Source organism: Engystomops pustulosus, chromosome 8, assembly GCF_040894005.1.
Source record: "Engystomops pustulosus chromosome 8, aEngPut4.maternal, whole genome shotgun sequence".
In the NCBI taxonomy this organism is placed as follows: Eukaryota; Metazoa; Chordata; class Amphibia; order Anura; family Leptodactylidae; genus Engystomops; species Engystomops pustulosus.
Window position 1 is genome coordinate 62185825 of NC_092418.1, and position 16586 is coordinate 62202410.

Sequence of the window (16586 nt, forward strand, 5' to 3'; positions counted from 1 at the left end):
GACAGTGGAAAGATTTTGCTTGTACCGTGGGTCCAGGAGAGTGAATACCCAGTAATCGGTGCTGGAATAAATTCTTTGAACGCGAGGGTCATGGGATAGGCAGCCTAGCATGAAATCTGCCATATGCGCCAGAGTCCCAACGCGCAAGAATTCACTCCCCTCACTGGCCTGACTGTCCATTTCCTCCTCCTCCAACTCCTCTTCTTCTGCCCATACACGCTGAACAGTGAAGGACTGAACAATGGTCCCCTCTTGTGTCTCGCCAACATTCTCCTCCTCTTCCTCCTCATCCTCCTCCACCACCACCTCCACCTCCTCCGATATGCGCTGAGAAACAGACCTAAGGGTGCTTTGGCTATCAACAAGGGAATCTTCTTCCCCCGTCTCTTGTGACGAGCGCAAAGCTTCCGACTTCATGCTGATCAGAGAGTTTTTCAACAGGCCAAGCAGCGGGATGGTGAGGCTGATGATGGCGGCATCGCCACTGACCATCTGTGTTGACTCCTCGAAGTTACTCAGCACCTGACAGATAGCAGACATCCACGTCCACTCCTCATTGTAGACTTGAGGAAGCTGACTGACCTAACTACCAGTTCTGGTGGAAGTTGACATCTGGCAGTCTACAATCGTTCTGCGCTGCTGGTAAACTCTGGATAACATGGTTAATGTTGAATTCCACCTCAGGGGAACGTCGCACAACAGTCGGTGAACGGGCTGTTGGAGGCGGTGCTGCGCTGCCCTGAGAGTGGCAGCATCTGTGCTGGACTTCCTGAAATGCGTACAGATGCGGTGCACCTTCGTGAGCAAATCAGACAGATTGGGGTATGTCTTGAGGAACCGCTGAACTATGAGATTTAACACATGGGCCAGGCATAGCACATGTGTCAGTCTGCCGTGTTGCAGAGCCACCACCAGGTTACGGCCGTTGTCAAACGCAACCATGCCTGGCTTCAGGTTCAGCGGTGCCAGCCACAGATCAGCCTGCGCCGTGATGCCCTGTAATAGCTCTTGGGTGGTGTGCCTTTTATTGGCTAGGCTCAGCAGTTTGAGCACCGTCTGCTGTCGCTTAGCGACAGCACTGCTGTTGTGCATAGAGCTACCAACTGATGGCGCCATGCCCACTGATGGTTATTCGGAGGAGGAGGTGGAGAAGGGGTGGGAGGAGGAGGAGGCATAGTAGGCCTGAGAGCCCTGGACCGAGGTAAACCCCGCAATCCTCGGCGTCGGCAGTATATGACCAGCCCCAGGGTCAGACTCGATCCCAGCCTCCACCAAGTTAACCCAATGTGCCGTCAGCGATATATAGTGGCCCAGCCCGGCAGCACTCGTCCTCGTGTCCGTGGTCAGGTGGACCTTGTCAGAAACGGCGTTGGTCAGGGCGCGGATGATGTTGTCTGACACAGGCTAGTTCAGGGCTGGGACGACACATCGGGAAAAGTAGTGGCGGCTGGGGACCGAATACCGAGGGGCAGCCGCCGCCATGAGGTTGCGAAAGGCCTCGGTCTCTACCAGCCTATAGGGCAGCATCTCTCGGCTGAGTAATTTGGAGAAGTGGACGTTGAGGGCTTGGGCGTGTGGGTGGGTAGCACTGTATTTCCTCTTGTGCTCCAGCGTCCTGGCTATAGACAGCTGAACGCTGCGCATGGAGACATTGGTGGATGCTGTGGAGGATCGTGGAGGCAAAGGTGTGGTTTTCGCACGGGAGGTGTTTGGGCCGGGGTCCTGGGCGGGGGATGACTAGCAGAGGCAGCAGATGACACAGGGGAAGGAGCAGTGGTGTGCCCGGCCGGAGGGAAACGACCTTGGTTCCATTGAGTGGGGTGTTTAGCATTCATATGACTGCGCATACTGGTAGTGGTTAAGCAAGTAGTGGTTGAACCCCTGCTGATCCTGGTGTGGCTCAGGTTGCACACCACAGTCCGTCGGTCATCCGGTGTTTCTTTAACCGGTTAAGGATCGGGGCCTTTCCCGTTTTTTCATTTCCATTATTCACTCCCCACCTTCAAAAATCTATAACTTTTTTATTTTTACACGTAAAAAGCTATGTGACGGCTTGTTTTTTGCATAACAAATTGCACTTCATAGTGATCATCATTGAATATTCCATTCCATGTACTGGGAAGCGGGAAAAATATTCCAAATGCAGTGAAAATGGTGAAAAAACGCATTTGTGTCGTATTCTTGTGGGCTTGGATATTACGGCTTTCACTTCACGCAACAAATGACGCATCTAATTTATTCTTTGGGTCAATACGATCATGGGGATACCAAATTTGTATAGGTTTTATAATGTTTTCATACATTTACAAAAATTAAAACCTCATGTACAAAATTGTTTTTTTATTTTGCCGTCTTCTTGTGCTTATAACTTTTCCATACTTCGTTGTATGGAGTTGAGGGTGGTGTCATCTTTTGCGACTTTTGATGTTTTCAATGATATTATTTTTAGGACTGTACTACCTTTTGATCACTTTTTATAGAATTTGTAATTTTTTTTTAAATGGCAAAAAAGTGCCAGTTTTGACTTTGGACGCAATTTTCCGTTACGGGGTTAAACGCAGTGAAAAACCGTTATTATATTTTGATAGATCAGGCATTTTCGGACGCGGCGATACCTAATGTGTTTATGATTTTTACTGTTTATTTATAGTTATATCAGTTCTAGTGAAAGGGGGGTGATTTGAATTTTTAGGTTTTTTTATTATAATTTTTATTTTTTTTTTATTTTTTTTTTTTACTATTTTTCAGGCTCCCTAGGGTACTTTAACCCCAGGTTGTCTGATCGATCCTACCATATACTGCCATACTACAGTATGGCAGTATATGGGTATTTTACTCCTCATACATTACAATGTGCTGATAGCACATTGAAATGAATGGGTTAACCCGAAGTAGACAGAGACGGATCGCCGCTCCTCGATGACGTAACGGGGAGCGACGATCCTCGGAAAGATCGTCACTCCTGCCTAACAGTAAGCTAATATAACACCCTAACGCTTTCCCTGACTAGCAGCAGCTCTCTCCCTAACGGCATGCAGAGAATGATGCGAGCAGCGCGGGCAGGGGCTAGTCTATTCCGGGGTCAAAACAGAGGGAGATGCCATTTTCTCGAGCTGGCGAAATATTCGTCCGAACAATGAGCAGTTTCGAGTACGCTAATGCTCGAACGAGTGTGTTTGCTCATCTCTAATTGCAACCTTTGATTGTTTACACCACACATATTTTGGTAAACCCTGTCTGTTATGTCCTGTGTATACCTACCCCCTTGTAATCTTCCTAGTGTTTCCATCCCTTTTCACCTTCCCTCACCACCACATACAAGATAAAACTCACTGGAGCAGATTTATTTACCCAGGTCCTGTCGCGATCCCGCAGTGTGTTGCCCGACAAGGATTGGGGTCTGGGGCGATTCACGTACACAAACTAGAAGGTGGGACAGGGCTCCCCGACTTCTTTAGCTACTACAAGGAGGCAATAGCCACATATGTCTTAGACATCTTTCACAAATGCTCTTCAAAACTATGGGTGGAAATGGAACTGGAATATAACCCCACACAAGCACTGGGAGCATTTTGGTGGCCTACGGTACCCCCTAGCATAGACCACTCTCCTCTTCTGACTCTCCTTCTAACCTCATGGCGAAAATTTGCCCGCACCTCGGGGCTGATAAAGGTCCTGGGCCCACTTACACCACTATTAGGGAATCCTGACATTGCGGGACTCTACGCACTACCATCCACAAACTCCACACACATACCCAGACTGGGGGATGTCATAACAGAGACCTGACTTAGGCCCTACTTGGTGTACCATCTACCAAATGGCTCTTATACTTCCAAGCACACAATTATGTTGCTGCTAGAATTATGGGGACGCCAGGACACCTACTAACTAACTCCACTTTCGAGGATCTATGCCTTTCATCTCATGCTCCTCATGCGATTTCCTTGGTTTATTCTATACTGAGACGGGTGGCAGAGACTAACTCCTGGCCTGAATGCACAGGTGCCTGGAAAAGGGAACTTTATAAATCTTTTACTCCTGCACAATGGCAGAAAGCTATGATCTTGGCTCATAAGTCATCAATCTCGTGTCGCATGCAGGAGTTAAAATCTACAATTTTGACACAATGGTACAGAACACCAGTACCATTACATAAAATGTTCCCATCCGTCCCAGTTACCTGCTGGCGCCGTGGCAATGGGGTGGGGTCTGTGCTGCACATATGGTGGGAATGTAGACCTATAAGGGACCTCTAGCGCGCCATCTTTGACCTCTATAAAGACGTCTGTAAGGGTAGGGTCACTCCCACTCCTGAGCTGGCACTTCTGTCCATGTTCTCTGGAACCATTGCAAAATATAAAAAGAGCCTACTATGCCCCTTTCTAATGGCCTTGCGACTGATAATTCCCATACTATGGAGATCAACAGAGGCACCCACCAGACTGCAATGGAAAGAAGCGTTGGACTCAATCAAACATATAGAGGAATTATGGGCAAGTGATGAGGGCAGATATGAACAGTTCCATGCCATATGGTCCGCATGGATTGATCAGCGGCCTACCCCCGCCCTACGCGATTGGCTGTCAGCAGGCGGTGACCTAGCGCAGGTAGGTCGGTAGGATAGGAAATATTTTTCATCATCCATCCTCACCTTTCTCTGCAACCTCCAATTTCCCTGTCATGTCTTTTATCTGTGTAACATTTTACGTTTTTGTTTTATAAGATAAACTGTTGTTCTGTGCTTTCTATGCTTAATCAATGTTTCAAATGTGATATTTGATTTGCTTTAAACATGTATAATCAGATGTCATTTAGTTACACATACACTCACCGGCCATCTCTAGGGTTTAAAGAGAATGGTCCGAAAAAGAAAAAACATCCAGTGAGCGGCAGTTCTGTGGGCAGAAATGCCTTGTTGATGCCAGAGGTCAGAGGAGAATGGGCAGACTGGTTCGAGCTGATAGAAAGGCAACAGTGACTCAAATCGCCACCCGTTACAACCAAGGTAGGCAGAAGTGCATCTCTGAACGCACAGTGGGGCAGATTTATTAAGCAGTCTGAAAGTCAGAATATTTCCAATTGCCCATGGCAACCAATCACAGCTCCCCTTTGAAATATTCATGAGCACTGGTGAAATGAAAGCTGAGCTGTGATTGGTTGCCATGGGCAACTGGAAATATTCTGACTTTCAGACTGCTTGATAAATCTGCCCCAGTATGTCGAACTTTGAGGCAGATGGGCTACAGCGTCAGAAGACCACACCGGGTGCCACTCCTTTCAGCTAAGAACAGGAAACTGAGGCTACAATTTGCACAAGCTCATCAAAATTGGACAGTAGAAGATTGGAAAAACGTTGCCTGGTCTGATGAGTCTCGATTTCTGCTGCGACATTCGGATGGTAGGGTCAGAATTTGGCGTCAACAACATGAAAGCATGGATCCATCCTGCCTTGTATCAACGGTTCAGGCTGGTGGTGTCATGGTGTGGGGAATATTTTCTTGGCACTCTTTGGGCCCAATTGAGCATCGTTGCAACGCCACAGCCTACTTGAGTATTGTTGCTGACCATGTCCATCCCTTTATGACCACAATGTACCCAACATCTGATGGCTACTTTCAGCAGGATAATGCGCCATGTCATAAAGCTAGAATCATCTTAGACTGGTTTCTTGAACATGACAATGAGTTCACTGTACTCAAATGGCCTCCAAAGTCACCAGATCTCAATCCAATAGAGCATCTTTGGGATGTGGTGGAACGGGAGATTCGCTTCATGGATGTGCAGCCGACAAATCTGTGGCAACTGTGTGATGCCATCATGCAATATGGACCAAAATCTCTGAGGAATGCTTCCAGCACCTTGTTGAATCTATGCCACGAAGAATTGAGGCAGTTCTGAAGGCAAAAGGGGGTCCAACCCATTACTAGCATGGTGTACCTAATAAAGTGGCCGGTGAGTGTATATCAATGTTGCAAACTATATGTGACGATAACACTTCCTGTATGCAAAAGCAACAAATAAACTTTGATGTTGAACCATAAAATTAGCCATGTGTACTTCTGTTATGGAGGTTAGCACATAGAACCCCATTGTACAATTTTTAAGGCTTCCGGCGCATGTAGATTGTAGAACTTAGTAGACCCCGTCTATTAATTCAGAAACTTTCTTCATTGATGTGTGAATAAAACAAGGTTTGCCAGCTTGGGTCCCTAGCTGAAAGTATTTGTTTTATTCACATATCAATAAAGGGAGTATCTGAAATAATTAATGTGGTGCCTACTGCGTTTTACATCTCGTGCACCGGAAGCTCCCGAATTCTACCCCGCGGTTCTTTGTGCTCATTTTTTACCTTGGCATCCTTGGAACGCTAAGAGCTTTCTGAGGGAAGGCACAAGCCTCCTGGTTCACTCAATGCCCATATCAGTAAGTCAAAAAGTCTCATCATCTATATTTGACTATCTAATGCCAATACAATCTACACTAGGGCATACTGCCAGGTTTCAGGATCAGTGGACTCTCTGGACCACCTCTGGAGGTGGTACTAGCTGACAACTGAGACCGAAATCTAAGTGGCATGTGGTCTTTACCAGAGCCTGCCACAAAGCAGGATCGTCTCTTGCTGCAGCTGGGTGCCATCAGGTCGTGCCACCACTAGCCCGTGGTTGCAGCCAAGGTTGAGTTACCCCAGGAGATGAAAGACGCATGGTAAATTTCAGGCGCAGAGACAGGGCAGGCGGCAGAAATGGAAGGATAAGTCCAATCCGGGGTCGGCAACGGGAGGTCCAGGCAGATGGGAATGGGAACACAGGAATGGACTGGAACACACAGGAGCATGGGAACAGGAAAGCAGGAACACACAAGAGCAAGGGAAAAGGAACGCAGGAACACAGGAACACGCAAACACTAGTATGCAGAACAGGAACACAGGAACACTGGAGCAGGAACATGGGACAGGAACAGAACGGAGGAACACAGAAATATGGGAGCCGCCGTCGCTCATCTCTGTGCTGACTAGAGATGAGCGAGCACTGAAATGCTTGAGTGCTCGATTCGAATAACGAACCCCATTGAAGTCAATGGGAGACTCGAGCATTTTTCAATGGGACCAAAGCTCTGCACAGGGAAGGTTGGCCAAAAACCTGGAAACCTCAGAAAATTATGGAAACACCACGGAAACGGACAGGAAACAGCAGGGGTAACATGCATGGATGCCTCCGAGGCTGCCCAATTGCGCCATTATGCCAAAATTATGGGCAACAGCATGGCGATGACAGAGTACCCGAGTGAAGCGAGATAGCATCTAAAACACCCAATAATTGTCCCTGACACTATAGGAGATGGTATGCGGAGGCACGGCAGGCTATAGAGTGGCATGGTGACATACCCCAAATGGATTCAGGCTTCAAACCAATTTAAAAATTCCTTTCGGCGAGGATAACGTGTAGCACTGTACGTATCAGTATTTGGCCAGGTTATGGCAGCAGAGAGGAACCAAAGGAGGTGAGCGAGAAGCGCTGAAATGATTTCCTATGTGAACAAAAGGTTCACGGTATTTTTAGTCGATAACACAGCATGGCGGCGACAGAGTGACCAAGTTCCATAATGTATCTGGTGAAACACACGAAAAATGAGCCTGACACAGCTCGTTAGGGGACGACTTTTCAAGGCAGCTATGGAGACGACTTTTCAAGGCAGCTATGGAGACGACATGTGGAGGCTGCTATGGAGACGACATGTGGAGGCTGCTATGGAGACGACGTGTGGAGGCAGCTATGGAGACAATGTGTGGAGGCAGCTATGGAGACAATGTGTGGAGGCTGCTATGGAGACAACGTGTGGAGGCTGCTATGGAGACAACGTGTGGAGGCTGCTAAGGAGACAACGAGTGGAGGCAGCTATGGAGACAACGTGTGGAGGCAGCTATGGAGACAACGTGTGGAGGCAGCCATGGAGACAACGTGTGGAGGCAGCCATGGAGACAACGTGTGTAGGCAGCTATGGAGACAACGTGCGGAGGCAGCTATGAAGGCCTTTGATAGGGTTAGCTGGGAATATCTATACGCTACCCTGAAGCAGTTCGGAATACCACCCCCTTTCATACACGCCATTTCTATTCTATATAGTTCCCCATACGATAACGTGAGAGTTAACGCGTCCTATCTGTTCCGTTCATGATTCGAAATGGGACTAGGCAGGGGTGCCCACTTTCCCCTTCCTTATTCATTTTAGTAATGGAAACTCTGATTAGAAGGATCAGATTATCACCAGAAATCCATGGCATCCATATTGACGATTTTGAACATAAAAACTGCTTCTTTTGCAGATGACCTACTAATATTAACCTCTAACCCAACAGTCTCCCTACCATTTATCACCAAGTTTTTTGAAGACTTTAGAGAACTTTCCAATTTTAAGGTTAATTTTTCAAAGTCTGAAATACTCAACATCACCCTCCGTAAGGCAGAGGCTAAAACATTACAGCTTAACTCACCCTTCTGTTGGCGCCGCAATAGTATCACTTACCTAGACATGCAACTACCAGCAAACCCCGAGCTCCTTTACCAACTTAACTATATCCCCCTCCTCCATAGGATTCAACAGCAACTTAAAGACCTTCTAATCCCATTTATGTCTTGGTGGGGGAGGAAGAAACTTTTACAAGCATACATCCCCAAACTGATATATTTTTATCAAACAGTCCCAATCTGGCTACCCAATTCCTTCTTTAACAAGATACAAAAAATATTCTCACAATTCCTATGGAAAAGTAAAAAACCCCGAATTAGCGCCAATGTCCTATGTTTGAGATCCACACATGGGGGCATAAGCCTTCCAGACCCCAAAGCCTACTATTATGCCTCCCAACTCTCACATTGGTTGTCAATTTCCCAAGCACCAGAACACAGCCTCTACAACAAAATAGAAAATTCCCTTTTAACCCTAGAAAGCAGAGCAATCGTATGGGGTCTCAAACCTCCACCTTCTGATTCTAAGAAATGCAGCACCCTACATAGAGGCTTAGGCCATACCATCTCAAAAATTACAAAAATCTCACCGGTTTTCTCCGCCTTTAGCCCTCTTATGCCTATTGATTTACTTCCCTTGAAGATTTTTCCCAAAAATGAGGTAGTCCACACCTTTTGGAATAGATTGCGCCACACTTCATTTGCTAAATTCTTCCACAATCAAGATACCATAGACGAAGCGCACCTTCTTAGAGAGACAGGCCTTAGGTTAACAAACTTTTTACACCAGAAGGACTTTGATGATACATGCTCCAAATTTATGTTGTCAACCAAAAATAACTTAGACCCTACCTGGCTGGAAAAAATAGCATTAGCTGCTCCGCTCCATAAGAAATTATTGGTAAGGACACACTCGGCTATTGTCCAAATACATAATACTTCCACCCCATACTTCCTTACCCAATGGGAAAAAGAGCTACATGAAGTATTTACAGAAGGGGACAGAATAGCTATACTGAAGGCTTCCAATGGTTTCTCCCCATCAAAATTAGGGAAAATGCATATAAAATTGTATCAAGATGGTGTAACACACCACATTGGCTACACCAGGTTTTCCCACAAATAAATAGTAAATGTTGGAGATGCAACAATTCAGTAGGCACCATGGCCCACATATGGTGGTTTTGCCACCCACTTCAAACTTTCTGGAAAGAAGTTCTCAACAATATAGAATTAAAATGCAAAACACAATTACAGCGACAACCCAGCGTAATACTCTTGGGAAAGCCTGACCCAAAATTTCACTCTATTCTTATATCAGCCGCAAAGCTACTCATCCCACGCAATTGGAGGCCAAACTTGGTCCCCACCTTCTCTCAGTGAGAGATCTGAAATCTGCAGATTTGAAGAATTAGCCCACTGGGAGGAGGGGGGGGGGAGGACAAGACACAAATTCCTAAAAATCTGGACACCATGGTTCTTATACCAAAAAGCAGTACAACGAGTCTACAAACCCTACCCCCCCCTTCATAACTGTCAATCTGTATATCTTCCTTTTGTCGCCCATTTTCCAGTAATGAAATAGAAGACAGCGACTTCTAGCAAGAAACTAATTTTACATATTGCCTAGTTGTTGTTTTGTATTGTTTATTCTAAGTTTATAAATGGTAAACATCATTGTAATATTACTGGTAACAAAATCAAAAACTGTACAGGTATAGCTACATATTTTTACTCTGATGCCTCTACTCTATTTGTACTTAATAAAAACAGTTTTAAAACAAAACAAGAAACTAAAAACGGAGAGTGTGGGATTCCCTTAGAAATAACATGGGGGTCATGGTGGAAGGAGATGAGGAAAGGGCCAATCTACTGAATGTCGCCTTCGCAACAGTCTGTACCCAGGAAAATCCCCTGGTGGAAGACACAATGAGGAATAATGTAAATTCTCTTTGGAATGTCAATAGTTTAACCCATGAGGAGGTACGGTGCCGCCTCGCAACCACTAAGATAGATAAATCACCGGGGCCAGATGGCATACACCCCCGGGTTCTGCATTATCTATGTACGGTGATAGACAGACCGTTATTTTTAATATTTGAAGATTCACTAAGGACTGGTTATGTTCCACAGGACTGGCGCATAGCAAATGTGGTACCAATTTACAAAAAAGGATCAAAAAGCGATCCTGGAAACTACAAACTTGTGAGTCTAACTTCTGTGGTGGGGAAAATATTTGAGGGGTTTGTTTGAGATGCTATCCTGGAGTATCTCACTATGCACAACCTTATAACCCAGCGTCAGCTGGGTTAATGAGAGATCGGTCCTGTCAAACTAATCTGATTGGTTTCTACGAAAAGGTAAGTTCAAGACTGGATCTGGGGGATGCTGTGGATGTTGTATATCTGGACTTTTCAAAGGCATTTGACACTGTGCCACATAAAAGGTTGGTATATAAAAGGAGACTGCTGGGAATAGGGGAAAATCTGTGTATTTGGGTAAGTAATTGGCTTAGTGATAGAAAACAGAGGGACGTCATTAATGGCACATTCTCAGATTGGGTTGATGTTACCAGTGGAGTGCCACAGGGGTCAGTATTGGGGCCACTTCTTTTTAATATTTTTATTAATGACCTTGTAGTGGGTTTACACAGTCAAGTTTCAATATTTGCAGATGATACTAAGCTGTGTAAAGTAATAAATACTGAGGTTGATAGTTTAGCATTACAGAGGGATTTGTGGAAGCTTGAGGAGTGGGCAGAGAAATGGTTGATGCAGTTTAATGTAGATAAATGGAAAGTTATGCACTTGGGCCGTGGAAACAAAAAGTATAATTATGTTCTAAACAGTCAATTACTTGGTAAAACTGGAGCCGAAAAGGACTTGGGGGTATTGGTGGATGGTAAACTTAATTTTAGTGACCAGAGCCAGGCGGCTGCTGCTAAAGCAAATAAAATTATGGGATGTATCAAGAGAGGAATAGATTCTCATGATAAAGACATAGTTTTGCCCTTATACAAATCCCTGGTCAGACCACACATGGAATATTGTGTACAGTTTTCGGCACCAATGTACAAAAAGGATATAGTAGAGCTGGAACGGGTGCAGAGGAGAGCAACCAAGATTATTAGGGGAATGGGGGGACTAGAATACAATGACAGATTACAAAATTTGGGATTATTCAGTGTAGAAAAAAGACGACTGTGGGGAGAACTCATTACAATGTACAAATACCTGAACGGACAGTACATTGATCTCTCCAAAGATCTTTTTATACCTAGGCCTGTGACCAGAACAAAGGGCATCCTCTACGCCTAGAGGAGAGGCGATTTTAGACAAAGGTTCTTTACTGTAAGAGCAGTGAGACAATGGAACTCTCTGCCGCAGGAGGTTGTTATGGTAGACTCTATGTACATGTTCAAGAGAGGCCTGGATGCCTTTCTGGAGAGAAAAAATAACACGGGTTATGGGCATAAAACATTTATTTAGTTCTTAAAGGTTGGACTTGATGGACTTAAGTCTTTTTCAAGCCTTATATACTATGATACTATGACTGTTCATCGTGGTCAATTGAGCATTCTATTTAAAACCAGTGGCGTACCGACCGCAGTTTCAGCAGTCACCATTGAGACTGTGCCCATCGGACGGGAAGGGGGGGGGGAGAGCGTTCCGGGGCTATCACTAATGCCTCTCTCTCCTGGCCCGGGCCCCCCCTGGCTCCTGGCTTTGATTTAATGATTCCGGCCGGGGGGGGGAGGTGCTTGACTTGTGCCACGGCATGTACGTGCTCCGATACAGCTGTGTTCCATGACAGAGCAGGAAGAGACCCGCACTGAAACTTCCTGCTCTGTCACACTGATGCCTGAAGCAGCACACAGGACGGTAAGCTTCCCAGCGCTGGCAGAGTAATGATGTCATTACGCTTCCAGCACTGGGCGCGTTACTCCGTGCGTAGAAAAGAGAAGAAGCCAGGAGAAACGCAGAGTCAGGTAGGCTGGCTGGCTGTATGCTCAGGAGGCAGGCAGGCTGGCTGGCTGCATGCTCAGGGGGCAGGCAGGCTGGCTGGCTGCATGCTCAGGGGGCAGGCAGGCAGGCTGGCTGTATACTCAGGGGGCAGGCAGGCTTGCTGGCTGTATACTCAGGGGGCAGGCAGGCTGGCTGGCTGTATACTCAGGGGACAGGCAGGCTGGCTGGCTGTATATTCAGGGGGCAGGCAGGCTGGCTGGCTGTATACTCAGGGGGCAGGCAGGCTGGCTGGCTGTATACTCAGGGGGCAGGCAGGCTGGCTGGCTGTATACTCAGGGGGCAGGCAGGCTGGCTGGCTGTATACTCAGGGGGTAGGCAGGCTGACTGGCTGTATACTCAGGGGGCAGGCAGGCTGGCTGTAAACTGAGGGGGTAGGCAGGCTGGCTGGCCGTATACTCAGGGGGCAGGCAGGCTGGCTGGCCATATACTCAGGGGGCATGCAGGCTGGCTGTATACTCAGGGGCAGGCAGGCTGGCTGTATACTCAGGGGGCAGGCAAGCTGGCTGTATGCTCAGGGGGCAGGCAGGCTGGCTGTATACTCAGGGGGCAGGCAGGCAGGCTGGCTGTATACTCAGGGGGAAGGCAGGCAGGCTAGCTGTATACTTAGGGGGCAGGCAGGATGGCTGTATACTCAGGGGGCAGGCAGGCTGGCTGTATACTCAGGGGGCAGGCAGGCTGGCTGCATGCTCAGGGGGCAGGCAGGCAGGGAGGCTGGCGCAGGCAGGCTGTATACTCAGGGGGCAGGCAGGCTGGCTGTATACTCAGGGGGCAGGCAGGCTGGCTGGCTGTATACTCAGGGGGAAGGCAGGCTGGCTGTATACTCAGGGGGAAGGCAGGCTGGCTGGCTGTATGCTCAGGGGGCAGGCAGGCTGGCTGTATACTCAGGGGGCAGGCAGGCTGGCTGGCTGTATACTCAGGGGGCAGGCAGGCTGGCTGGCTGTATACTCAGGGGGCAGGCAGGCTGGCTGGCTGTATACTCAGGGGGCAGGCAGGCAGGCTGGCTGTATACTCAGGGGGCAGGCAGGCAGGCTGGCTGTATACTCAGGGGTCAGGCAGGCTGGCTGGCTGTATACTCAGGGGGCAGGCAGGCTGGCTGGCTGTATACTCAGGGGGCAGGCAGGCTGGCTGGCTGTATACTCAGGGGGCAGGCAGGCTGGCTGGCTGTATACTCAGGGGGCAGGCAGGCTGGCTGGCTGTATACCCAGGGGGCAGGCAGGCTGGATGGCTGTATACTCAGGGGGCAGGCAGGCTGGCTGGCTGTATACTCAGGGGGCAGGCAGGCTGGCTGGCTGTATACTCAGGGGGCAGGCAGGCTGGCTGGCTGTATACTAAGGGGGCAGGCAGGCTGGCTGGCTGTATACTCGGGGCAGGCTGGCTGTATACTCAGGGGGAAGGCAGGCAGGCTGGCTGTATACTCAGGGGGCAGGCAGGCTGGCTGCATGCTCAGGGGGCAGGCAGGCAGGCAGGCTGGCGCAGGCAGGCTGTATACTCAGGGGGCAGGCAGGCTGGCTGGCTGTATACTCAGGGGGCAGGCAGGCTGGCTGGCTGTATACTCAGGGGGAAGGCAGGCTGGCTGTATACTCAGGGGGAAGGCAGGCTGGCTGGCTGTATGCTCAGGGGGCAGGCAGGCTGGCTGGCTGTATACTCAGGGGGCAGGCAGGCTGGCTGGCTGTATACTCAGGGGGCAGGCAGGCTGGCTGGCTGTATACCCAGGGGGCAGGCAGGCTGGCTGGCTGTATACTCAGGGGGCAGGCAGGCTGGCTGGCTGTATACTCAGGGGGCAGGCAGGCTGGCTGGCTGTATACTCAGGGGGCAGGCAGGCTGGCTGGCTGTATACTCAGGGGGCAGGCAGGCTGGCTGTATACTCAGGGGGCAGGCAGGCTGGCTGGCTGTATACTCAGGGGGCAGGCAGGCTGGCTGGCTGTATACTCAGGGGGCAGGCAGGCTGGCTGGCTGTATACTAAGGGGGCAGGCAGGCTGGCTGGCTGTATACTCGGGGCAGGCTGGCTGTATACTCAGGGGGAAGGCAGGCAGGCTGGCTGTATACTCAGGGGGCAGGCAGGCAGGCTGGCTGTATACTCAGGGGGCAGGCAGGCAGGCTGTATACTCAGGGGGCAGACAGGCTGGCTGGCTGTATAGTCAGGGGGCAGGCAGGCCGGCTGGCTGTATACTCAGGGGGCAGGCAGGCTGGCTGGCTGTATACTCAGGGGGCAGGCAGGCTGGCTGGCTGTATACTCAGGGGGCAGGCAGGCTGGCTGGCTGTATACTAAGGGGGCAGGCAGGCTGGCTGTCTGTATACTCGGGGGGCAGGCAGGCTGGCTGGCTGTATACTTAGGGGGCAGGCAGGCTGGCTGTATACTCAGGGGGCAGGCAGGCTGGCTGTATACTCAGGGGGAAGGCAGGCTGGCTGTCTGTATACTCAGGGGGCAGGCAGGCTGGCTGGCCGTATACTCAGGGGGCAGGCAGGCTGGCTGGCTGTATACTCAGGGGACAGGCAGGCTGGCTGTATACTCAGGGGGAAGGCAGGCTGGCTGTATACTCAGGGGGAAGGCAGGCTGGCTGGCTGTATACTCAGGGGGCAGGCAGGCTGGCTGGCTGTATACTCAGGGGGCAGGCAGGCTGGCTGTATACTCAGAAGCAGGCAGGCTGGCTGGCTGTATACTCAGGGGCAGGCAGGCTGGCTGGCTGTATACTCAGGGGGCAGGCAGGCTGGCTGGCTGTATACTCAGGGGGCAGCCAGGCTGGCTGGCTGTATACTCAGGGGGCAGGCAGGCTGGCTGGCTGTATACTCAGGGGGCAGGCAGGCTGGCTGGCTGTATACTCAGGGGGCAGGCAGGCTGGCTGGCTGTATACTCAGGGGGCAGGCAGGCTGAGTGGCTGTATACTCAGGGGGCAGGCAGGCTGGCTGGCTGTATACTCAGGGGGCAGGCAGGCAGGCTGGCTGTATACTCAGGGGTCAGGCAGGCTGGCTGGCTGTATACTCAGGGGGCAGGCAGGCTGGCTGGCTGTATACTCAGGGGGCAGGCAGGCTGGCTGGCTGTATACTCAGGGGGCAGGCAGGCTGGCTGGCTGTATACTCAGGGGGCAGGCAGGCTGACTGGCTGTATACTCAGGGGGCAGGCAGGCTGACTGGCTGTATACTCAGGGGGCAGGCAGGCTGGCTGGCTGTATACTCAGGGGGCAGGCAGGCTGGCTGGCTGTATACTCAGGGGGCAGGCAGGCTGGCTGGCTGTATACTCAGGGGGCAGGCAGGCTGGCTGGCTGTATACTCAGGGGGCAGGCAGGCTGACTGGCTGTATACTCAGGGGGCAGGCAGGCTGGCTGGCTGTATACTCAGGGGTCAGGCAGGCTGGCTGGCTGTATACTCAGGGGGCAGGCAGGCTGGCTGTATACTCAGGGGGAAGGCATGCTGTATACTCAGGGGGAAGGCAGGCAGGCTGGCTGTATACTCAGGGGGCAGGCAGGCAGGCTGGCTGTATACTTAGGGGCAGGCAGGCTGGCTGTATACTCAGGGGGCAGGCAGGCTGGCTGTATACTCAGGGGGCAGGCAGGCTGGCTGGCTGTATACTCAGGGGTCAAGGCAGGCTGGCTGGCTGTATACTCAGGGGGCAGGCAGGCTGGCTGGCTGTATACTCAGGGGGAAGGCAGGCTGTATACTCAGGGGGAAGGCAGGCAGGCTGGCTGTATACTCAGGGGGCAGGCAGGCAGGCTGGCTGTATACTTAGGGGCAGGCAGGCTGGCTGTATACTCAGGGGGCAGGCAGGCTGGCTGTATACTCAGGGGGCAGGCAGGCTGGCTGTATACTCAGGGGGCAGGCAGGCTGGCTGGCTGTATACTCAGGGGGCAGGCAGGCTGGCTGGCTGTATACTCAGGGGGCAGGCAGGCTGGCTGGCCGTATACTCAGGGGGCAGGCAGGCTGGCTGGCCGTATACTCAGGGGGCAGGCAGGCTGGCTGGCTGTATACTCAGGGGCAGGCAAGGCTGGCTGGCTGTATGCTCAGGGGGCAGGCAGGCAGGCTGGCTGTATACTCAGGGGGAAGGCAGGCTGGCTGGCTGTATAATCAGGGGGAAGGCAGGCTGGCTGTATACTCAGG